This window comes from Musa acuminata, chromosome BXJ1-2 (assembly GCF_036884655.1).
Source record: "Musa acuminata AAA Group cultivar baxijiao chromosome BXJ1-2, Cavendish_Baxijiao_AAA, whole genome shotgun sequence".
Classification (NCBI taxonomy): Eukaryota; Viridiplantae; Streptophyta; class Magnoliopsida; order Zingiberales; family Musaceae; genus Musa; species Musa acuminata.
Window position 1 is genome coordinate 13,432,729 of NC_088328.1, and position 11,542 is coordinate 13,444,270.

An 11,542-nucleotide genomic window follows, 5' to 3' on the forward strand; every position below is an offset into this window, starting at 1 on the left:
TTGTCAAAGACTCCTGTTCAAGAGAAAACCCAAGACATACAAATCTAAGACACAAAATAGAGTCACCCCCAACCAACATCATGCTACCCAATAACTGACAAAACACTACCAGAATCAGACAAAAAATAAAGCTTGTAAGCTACCAAATAATATTATATAAACTTCTTAGTAGAAGTATAATTACCAACACATCGAACATTAAAATTTTTCTTACAAACAATCATGAATTAAATCAATGGATACAATGTCAATTCATGGATGAACCAACTTGAAAGAACAATGTATCTGGCCAGCTTACCAACGCCAGACACCATCACCATTGGAAGCTCAAAACATGCAACTTACCACCTACATGATTCTACACAACCATATCAAAAACCTTGATCTGATACCTTATGACAAAATCTGAGTACTAGTCCACAATAATTTTTGGTACAACCAATTTGCGTAATAGATACAACATCCCATTGCACCATGTTTTCAACCAAAAACAGAACTTCCAAAGTTCTTTGGAACATACAAATATGTAGGCACAGGAAAATAAAACAAAATCCATCCATAAATTGCAGAACATCACCGGTAATAGCTACTGAGACTTGCGAATCAACTAAAGAATCATTTTCCAACCTTCTCGATGCCCTAATCTCAATCAAAAGTCATTTTCCAATCTTTTCGATTTGCTAATCTCAATCCAAATGCACAAAATCATTTATGACAAAATCTGAGTACTACATGATTCATACACAACCATATCAAAAACCTTGATCTGATACCTTATGACAAAATCTGAGTACTAGTCCATAATAATTTTTGGTACAACCAATTTGCGTAATAGATACAACATCCCATTGCACCATGTTTTCAACCAAAAACAGAACTTCCAAAGTTCTTTGGAACATACAAATATGTAGGCACCGGAAAATAAAACAAAATCCATCCATAAATTGCAGAACATCACCGGTAATAGCTACTGAGACTTGCGAATCAACTAAAGAATCATTTTCCAACCTTCTCGATGCCCTAATCTCAATCAAAAGTCATTTTCCAATCTTTTCGATTTGCTAATCTCAATCCAAATGCACCGCCCCCTTTCAACCAAACACAACCTTCCAGAGTTCTTTGAACCATATAAACATGTACACACAGGAAAAGAACAAAATCGAACCAAAACTTGCAAATATCATGGGGAATAGCAACAGGTACTAGTGGATCAATTCAAATGTCAGATCCAAGCTTTTCAATCTAATGTTAATCCTGGGAAAACCAGTTAAAGCCAATAAAATCTTTCCCATGAATTTCTGTTTAATCATGCTAGGCTTTCCGTAGATGTTCCAACTACATTGTTCACATCACCTGTAACGAAACATAAGCAAATCATTCAATGTGGGCACAGGAAAATAAAACAAAATCCAACAATGAATTGCAAAACATCACAGGCAATAGCAACAGACACAAGCGAATCAACTCAAAAGTCATTTTCCACCCTTTTCAATGTCCTAATCGAACCTTCCACATTTCTTTGAATCATATAAAAATGTACAAACAGGAAATTACTACAAAATCAAAACTTGCCAACAACATGGGCAACAGCAATGGGGACTAGCGGATCAACTCAAAAGTCAATTCCAAGCTTTTCAATCTACTTAATCATGGGTCTTTCCCATGAATTTCCATTAACATTGATTATGCTAGGCTTTATGTAGATGTTCCAACCAAGGTTCCCAATACCGTACCGTATCGACATTTCGTCGTTCGCTCGGTACAGTACGAAACGATATGTCGAGCGGTATATATATATATATATTAAATATATATCGGTGATTTGAAAAGCGCTAGGCGCCAAAAGGCGCTAAGGTCCAAAAACGCTTGAGACACTAGGCACTCGCCCAGGCGCTCGCCCGAGCGAAGCGAGACACTAAAATATAAAAATATATAATATAATTAATAAATATAATTATTTAAAATTTTAAATAAAAATATACTATTAAATTAAAAAAATTAACAGTATTAAAATCAAAATAATATATTATTAATCTAATAAATATAAATACTATTATTAGTATATTGTTAACAGTATATTGTATACTGTTAACAGTATACAGAAGGAGAAGAAGGAAGAAGAACAATATACAAAAGGCGCTAAAATCTTGGTTCGATCACCTGGTTTAACCCAGGCGCTAGCCCGAAGCGCCCAACGCCTGGGCTTGGGCAAGCGCCCAAGCGACGCCTCTTTAAAGCACGTTGCCTGGAAGTGAAGCGAGGCGAGCGACCGAGCGCCTTTTTAAGGCGACGTTAGATCACCTCGGCGACATCGCCTTTTCCTTCCCCTCGCCTTCTTCTAAAATATTTATATATAAATATAAATATATATTATTTTATTATTATTTTTTGTTCCGCCCGATAGCGGGCGGTCCGCGTACCGGTATGCCGTCAGACCGATACGTACCGCCCATACCGGACGGTATCATTCGGTATTACCTACCTTGGTTCCAACTACAGTGAAGAAATTAATAATTAACTTTCAAACAATAATTAGCTTTGTAAAAGAAAGTCGATCTTTTCATGTCTGTAATCCAATGAAGAAAACAATGACTATTATACAATGAAGAAATCAATAGTTAGCTTACAAACATTTTGCAATCTTGGTTCCTAGCATCGTACGTCTTTGCTTCATCATAGAACTCATTCAAGTCTCTAAATTCAGAATACTGAAATAAAAGAACCAACCAAAATTGTTTATTCTGTTGATATAAGAGAAAAGATGCACCTTGCCCTCAAAAATCTTCTTTTTCCCAAACACATTTGAAATACAACACATATAAACAAAGAAATTATAAGCTTACATACTCATTCAAAGCCATATAAGCCCATAATACAACAAACACAGGAAACAACAGTAGTTCTTGACATTGTATGGTTATTAAAACCAAAATATACACCAAAATAAGAGTAAGCAAATTATTTTATCTACCCAAACAAAAGAAAGTACACCGGGAGAACTAAAGAGACATCCAACCTCATCACTGGATTAATCAAATGACAAGTCAAAATCCATCAGAAGAAAAAATCCACCAACATGTCCACATGCAATGACCAGTAACTAATAAAAAAACAAAGCTAGAACATCAATGATTGAAGTGAAAAGGTGGAGCTGCAAGTCATAGCTTATACATCTTTGAAGGTTAATTGGCAACAAAATTCTTAAGCTCTCACAATAAAGAATCTCAGTTATAATCATTATAACTTGATAGGAACTTGCCTTCGCGCCCGATACATGGTGGGCAATTGTTTGCGGACTTGGAATTGTTCAATCAACCTTCTAAAGTCCTTGTTTCCTTCTTCCTCTCTTTTCTCTCTTGCACTCAAGGTGCTCACTGAATTGCTTGTAAAGCTTCCCTCTTTGCGAAACAAAGAGACTTGTCCGTTTTCAAACTAATTAACTTGTTGTTTAACAGGTCTTTCGAGACCTGCATAAGGTTACAACTAGGCTGACCCTTTACGGATGCATATATCGTAATGGCGCCTCATGACTTAGGAAATCCCAACTAAATTTGAGAAGTAGACGTAAGGGTGCTTCACGACTTAGGCAACTCCAGCTAAGTCCGTGACAATTGCTGCAATGGTGCCTCACGACTTAGGCAATTCTAGCTAAGTCCGTGACATTATGATATCATAAACTCCCAAAGACCTAATGTTGATCACAATAGAACTAAGTATATTGTCTACACATACTATCAAAAACAACATGCAAATAATGAATTTTTTTGGGCCCATTCCAGAAGATATCTCCGTTCAACATGACAAGCTGACGAAAATTACCAGAAGTACAGGTAAAACTTCTATTCTCTTCATCATGCAAACCAAAACAACAATCTTGTAAACTTGTTTGTATCAGCTATGGTTGAAGAATCTTCATAAAGGAAATATATTCAATTAGCAATTGGGTTCCCACAAGAATATTCCTTGATGAAAATTGGACTCCTTTGTTTACAATATAAAGGCTCCATGAAGAGAAACCCAACTTTCTTAACATGAAACCCAGCTCCCAAAACAAGCTTCAAGTAGACAAACATCACATAAAATGACAAGCCGACGAAAATTACCAGGAGTACAGGTAGAACTTCTATTCTCTTCATCATGCAAACCAAAACAACAATCTTGTAAACTTGTTTGTATCAGCTATGGTTGAAGAATCTTCATAAAGGAAATATATTCAATTAGCAATTGGGTTCCCACAAGAATATTCCTTGATGAAAATTGGACTCCTTTGTTTACAATATAAAGGCTCCATGAAGAGAAACCCAACTTTCTTAACATGAAACCCAGCTCCCAAAACAAGCTTCAAGTAGACAAACATCACATAAAATGACAAGCTGACGAAAATTACCAGGAGTACAGGTAGAACTTCTATTCTCTTCATCATGCAAACCAAAACAACAATCTTGTAAACTTGTTTGTATCAGCTATGGTTGAAGAATCTTCAAAAAGGAAATATATTCAATTAGCAATTGGGTTCCCACAAGAATATTCCTTGATGAAAATTGGACTCCTTTGTTTACAATATGAAGGCTCCATACTGAAGAGAAACCCAACTTTCTTAACATGAAACCCAGCTCCCAAAACAAGCTTCAAGTAGACAAACATCACATAAAATGAGCAGCAAAAAGTACATCAGCCTGAGAAGATAACTTCTCATAAAAATCAGCAATATAAAATGAATTTCAAGGAAAAACAAGAGAACACAGCATGTCTGTACCTCCCTCCAACTTGATACAAGAAAAAAGTAACAATGCATCTTAAAACCCACTTGTTTTTGAAGCCATCAATTGTGCCATTGAATTGATTCAAAAATCGATATAACAATCAAGTACAATTATCATAACCCAAGATCACCAACAAAGACACCTTAATAGCATAGGTACCTGTACGTAAAATCATTACCACGTCCTAGCTTCCACACAAGATAAAGGAAACATGATTCAAAAGAGAAATGGAAGTTAATTAAAAGGAAGAGAAATGCAGCAGAGAACTTTTATAAGCCAAAGGATCAAAAAGTCGGTGAAAATAATGACCTTTCAAATGTAACAACTTTGCACTGTTGGACTGCATTTTGGCAATAAATGAACAGCAATGACGCCAATGGAAATGATGACCACAGAATTCAAGTTATTCAACAAAATTATCTGACTTCCTCTAATACAACCAGCCAAGAACACCAAAGGATGTAATTAACCCAATTTAGAAATGTATGAACTCCAAAATAAAATCCTGCTACCAAACGTCATAACTAATTGTAGAAAACCAGGACAGAAAATCCAAATTTCATCTGGAAAGAGCAGCCAAGAATACAACTGGATGTAATAAACCAAATAGGCAAACAAAATAACCTTCCATATACCCAATTTAAATCCTGCAAACAAACAACATGATGAATTGTTTACGGTAAAATAATCTCTCATATGAGGCCACATCAGCATTATAGGGCAACATAAAAGACACCAGTCAAAAGTTACACTAGAAACACACAAGGACAAAAAGTTTACATGGAACAAAAAACTATAAATTGTACAGAGAACTTAAAAAATGCCAACAAATAAGAGTTAAAGTAGAATAAAAAACAATAGAACATGAGCCAATCAAAGTAAAGACCAATCAAAGTTATTTACTCAAAGCAAAAAATGATTAAATGTCATACTAAAAAAACATCTACAAGCTAACTGAAACCAAACATCAGATGACCAGAGGCAGGTTAAAACAAAAAGATAATTAAGCTGCAAAATAGAAATCTAACAAAGAATCCAAGAAGAGACAAATGAGACATTAGTATGACCAAAAAGACTTGCCAAGCAAGTAACAGCTAAAAATTCACAACAACAAGAACAATTAACAATTGGACAAAAACTTAATATCACAAACATGCATAAATTAAACACCTAAATCTAAACTATCCTTTTAAAACAGGCAAAACGTATGTCTCATACCAAAAATTCTATTCAAGAAAGGTCATAATCCTAATAACCAGGCTTATGGCTAATGCTGATACTGATGCTTCTGCAACTGCACACAAAATCCCTACAAATAGGACATTCAGAAAACAAAGAGAAAGACTGACTTCAAAAGTGCAAATTTATAAAATGTACCAAGCATGCCAATGGAATAAGTAGACAGACAATCAACAATTAGATAGCCAATGAAAAGTGAAAGGAACCTCTTCCATGAATGATGATAGAGTAGAACATATCGAAACCAAATACCATAGGAAGGTAGCAGAACACTCACATCTCACTTTCAAAAAAATGTCCCATGCCCATGCAAAACTAGATGTCCATCAGCTTCCCCTAGCAGACAACAAATAAAAACAAACAACCATACTTTGATGAGAACCGTATCAAATGACCAACTTGTGCACGTAAGGGCAACAATTAATGTTTGAAAGTAACAAGGGCTGACTAAACCAGCACAAACCGGACATATCCACTGTTCAGATAATTTCGGAAGCCCTGGATCCATCATAATAAGCAACGTATGTCACAACAATGAAACCCCTTAAATATAACACTATCTAATGGAAAACCTATTTAAATCATTCAACAAAAACCAGAGCATCCTTAATTGGAGCATCCTTTACAAACTGCATCACAGCTACGTGTGGCTCCATACAGATAATAATCACAAAAACACCAGAGCCCCACCAACAGCATCGATGACACATATAGAATCTGCCACAGAAACTAGCCTTATCAAAAATGTAAAATCCTAGGTCTCATACCAAAAACAATCCAACAAAGGTGAGTTACCATCTCTATTTAATAGAATCATGCCTAACGATGATGCTTCGGCAACTGCGCACAAAAACCCTAGGAATAGAACATTCAGAAAACAAAGAGAACTTAACTTCAATATATATAAAATGCTGACAAAAGGAGGACAGGAAAAATAATCAACAATTTAACAGGCAACCTCAAAAAATGAGAAGTTGATGGAACTCTTCCCTGATACCCGTCTAAATCCAACTAGAGTATCCAAAAGACACAGCATTGACGCAGATACCGTTAGCGTATATCTCAAACCAAATATCATAGCATGGTAGCAAAACACACACATCTCTCTTTCAAATATCATATCCAGAAGCTTTCCCTTGCACACAAAAAATAAAAACAAACAAACATAACCAACTGGTGGACATAAATGCAACAAATAAAAGTTGAAAGTAACGAAGGCCAACTAAACCAGATCAAAAAGGACACATCCCTTGTTCAGATCATTTCGGAAAACCTGCATCCATGATAATAAGCAGCGTTCATTACAGTAAGGAAACCCCTTAAATAGAACACTATCTAATGGAAAAAATATTTAATCGTGCAACGCATACCAGAGCAACCTTCACAAATTGCCTCACAGACTCCGCGAGGGTTCCATTAAGATAATACCCACACAAACACCACAGCCTCACCTACCGCTTCGAAAGTACATATAAAATCTGTCGCAAATAGCCTTAATCCGGCAAAATTGTGAAGCCCTCTGATAGATCGCAAGAAAAAAAAAAAAAGAGCGGTTAAAGAATAATCCACTAGTCGGATTCCAATAATCGGAACTCCTAGCCTCTCAATATTCCTATGGGAAAAAAATAGATCATCCAATTCGTTCAGAAAACGAAAACAACAGATATCAAACGCTTCCGATCCGCAGCGATTGAAAATAGATCACCCGATTCGCTCAAGACCAATGTCCAAGTCCCCGAAAACGAAAGCCACATGAACAGAAGGCTTTTGATACACCCGGCATAAAGTAGATCAGTTTCAAGTGCCGAGAACAGAACATCCAATTCGTAAACGAAATCAACGATTAAGGGATGGCTGGGGATTTGGATGCACCACCTATCGGAAACAGATCATCCAATCCGAAAACGAAATCAACGATCGATCGTCCAATCCGAAAACGAAATCATCGATTACGGATGGCTGAGGATCCACTTTAAGGACACCGCAGACGCGCAACCACGAATGCCAACAACCAAAACAACAATGCAAGAGGGCAGGGAGCCCGTCCTTTATAGGGTTGCGGTGAGGCAGCCAACGATCTAGATCAGAGAATAAAAGAAAGAAGCAACGGCTGAGATGGATCCTTCTTAGTTGTGGCCGACAAGGATGGGTCCGTGGAACGGTCGGTGTTGGGTAGACGTTTGCGTTGGATATACGCAATTGCCTACGCCGAAGGTGGACGAAGGTTCCCGAGTCCCGGACGCATCCTCGAGGCACTCCGTTGATTTCGTGACCCGAAACGCTGCTTGCCATAAGAAATAATAACAATAATAAATAAATAAATAAATATCAGAATTCTTCTGTGGAAACGAGATAGCGGTGGATAAAGCTTCCGTTCGTCACGTGGTGCGGTGTGTTATGTTGACCGGAAACATTGCTCCAAACTTTGACCTCCGGACAAGGTGGTCAAGTTTCATCAGAACTTTGTGAACTCCGTCTTAAAAAACTAAAAATAAAAAATAAAAAAGAGGATACAATCGGAACCCAAGCTGACCACCAACCAGAAATGGTAGACAAAGAGATCAATAGTGTTTAATTAATAGATAAATTTTATAAAGTTTAAAATAAATAAATACCAGAAGCCCATGATCATTGGCGAGCATTATTTGTTCTAAAAAGGAAAATGTGCTTAATCTAAATTGGGTTACAAACTGTTCATGGGTAAAAAGAAACTTATGTTATAACCAGTGTATTATATATACCGTTCGATAAACTAAGAATATCAATAAAAATTAATTATACTTATATATATATATATATATATGATCGTAAAGAAGAGCGCTTAAGAACCAAAGTTATTTCAATGAGTCTATAACAAAATATACAAAATATGTAAGATGAAAAAAATTAAATTTATATAAATATTGGATAGAGTCAGTTTTATCATCACCAAGAGTTTTCGAAGTATCATGTGGGCCTTCGCTAGAATAACAACCCTCCAACCTTAAAGACGAAGATTATATGCAGAAAGTGTAAGCATAAAATCTATAATTATGCTATATCTGAAATACGAAAATAACTTATATGTCAGGATTGAAATCAAGTATATAGATCTAATTATTACGATGCGTACCTTTTGATGCCATCTCTTCAGATATCTTGTTTGATCTGCTAAGCAACGTCTTTGATCCAAGATTGCTACAGCCACCGATCCAAGATTGCTGTAGGCACCGCAGATCCAAAATAAACAAAACAAAATTTGTTTAAAAATAATTTTACCTAATTGGATTCCAAAAATTTTTTTTTGAAAAGCATTTTATAAATGACCATGTTTTAAAATAAGCTAATAAGTCCAATAAATACAATAATACTATACTAAGTCCAACTATCAATGCGAGTCATAGCGATTGCATTTCATCAATGTCATACTCCCTTCTATGTACCACAACATTGTTAATCTTTCCTAATATAGTCCATAATGACCCCTGTAATTTGTCTTGTCAAGATAATCCTGTTATTACATTCAACCATAATATGCATAAACATAAATGTAAACAGGATAGTAAAAACAGATAACTTTAATTAAGCAAGAAGAATGTCAATAATAGCATCCACATAAATATGCATCACCATATCCTTTATGACTTGCTCACAAGTCTCATTCTAAGAACATGTTCTTTGAATATTTTACACTGTAAGGCTTTTATCTGTGGATCAGCAATCATCATAGTGGTGCTCAAGTTCTCAATTGACACTTGCTGTTTCTGGACTCTTTCTCTAACTACTAAGTACTTTATCTTAATGTGCTTGGAACGACTATAGTACTTGTCATTCTTAGAGAAGAAAATTATTGTAGTGTTATCACAAAATATCTTCAGCGGCCTGGCAATTGAGTCGATCACACCAAGTCCCGAGATGAAATTTTACAGCCATAAAGCTTGATTTGTGGCCTCAAAGCATGCCACAAATTCAGCTTCCATTATTGATGATGCAATAAGCGATTGCTTTGCACTTTTCCAAGAAATTACCCCACCAACTAACATAAATACAAATCCTGAAGTGGACTTCCTACTGTCGAGACAATTTACAAAATTAGCATTTGAATATCCTATCACTTCAAGCTGATCTGATCTCCTATATATGAGCATATAATCTTTCATCCCTTACAGATATCTCATTACTTTCTTTGCAGCTTTCCAATGTTCCATTCATGGGTTGTTTTGGTATCTTCCCAACATTACAACTGCAAAACTAATATCTGGTCATGTACATGTTTGAGCATTTAACAAACTTCCAACTACACACCCATAAGGAATATTCTTCATTTGATTCTTTTCTAAGTCATTTCTTGGGCACTGGTTTTGACTGAATTTTTCACCTCTAGTAATAGGTACATCATTGGCTGAGCAAAGCTGTATATTAAATCTTTCCAAGATACGATCAATATATCATTTCTGAGACAATCCTAATAATCCTTGAGATCTATCCCTGAATATCTCAATGCCAATAACATAGGCTGCCTCATTCATATCAACCATCTTAAAGTTCTTGTTGAGAAATATCTTGGTTTCGTGCAATAAACCAAGATCACTACTAGCAAGTAAAATATCATCCACATATAAGACCAATATAATAAACTTGCTCCCACTTACCTTCAGATATATATACACTAATCAATAGTATTTTCCTTAAATCCGAAGGAAGTAATGGTATTATGAAATTTTATATACCATTGTCTGGAAGCTTATTTAAGACCATAAATGGATTTCTTAAGTTTAGAAGCCCAATTTTCTTTTCCCTTTTTAATGAATCATTCAGGTTGTTCCATATATATTTCCTCATCTAGATCCCCATTCAGAAATGATGTTTTCACGTCCATCTGATGCAACTCAAGATCATAATGAGCTACCAACGACATGATGATTCTTAATTAGTCCTTTCTTGAGTTACGTTCGATATTGCCCGTTGAGTTACGTTTTGTCTTAAAGACCCATTTACAACCGACTCTTTTACAATCATTGGGCAATTCAACGAGATCCCAAACACCATTCTGGACCATTGATTTTAACTCTTCTTTCATTGTATCATACCATTTTTCAGAATCGTTACTTTTTATAGCTTATGAAAATGATAAGGGGTCTCTTTTTATTCCTGTATCATAATCTGATTCTTGTAGATATACCACATAATCATCAGAAATGACATGTTTTCTTTTCCTTTGAGATCTTCTCAAATCTGCCAATTGTGATTGTTCTACAAGATCATCAGCAGCGATATCAACATCATGTGAAAGTTCTTCGATGTTATTTTGTTGTTCACCCTCATCAATACTCTCATTGATTTGAGGAACAACAATCTCTTGAATAAGAGATGATATGAGAGAATTAACCTGAATCTCCTTGATATCAAAATTAAACTTTCGAGATTTTTCACTCCCATTGATTTTATCATTTTCTAAGAATTTTGCATTACCAGATTCTACTATTCTCATACTATGATTAGGGCAATAAAATCTGTATCCCTTGGATTTTTCTGGATAACCAATAAAATATCATGAAATA

General features: G+C 35.5%; 1 long non-coding RNA gene across 6 annotated transcripts; it reads right to left on the reverse strand.

Annotated features, from left to right (window-relative positions):
* Positions 1 to 371: 371 nt before the first annotated feature.
* LOC135595616 (uncharacterized) lies at positions 372 to 8,036 on the reverse strand. 6 transcript variants are annotated; one of them, XR_010480547.1, is made up of 6 exons: positions 7,878 to 8,036; positions 7,373 to 7,521; positions 6,961 to 7,275; positions 6,798 to 6,857; positions 4,104 to 6,719; positions 372 to 1,353 (listed from the first exon to the last, which is right to left on the reverse strand). It is a non-coding gene; the product is annotated as an uncharacterized LOC135595616 (long non-coding RNA). The 6 variants fall into 6 exon arrangements; XR_010480549.1 differs by having other exon boundaries at positions 4,104 to 4,922; positions 5,073 to 6,719; positions 7,373 to 8,025; XR_010480551.1 differs by having other exon boundaries at positions 4,104 to 4,626; positions 4,757 to 6,719; positions 7,373 to 8,025.
* Between the last annotated feature and the right edge of the window lie 3,506 nt (positions 8,037 to 11,542).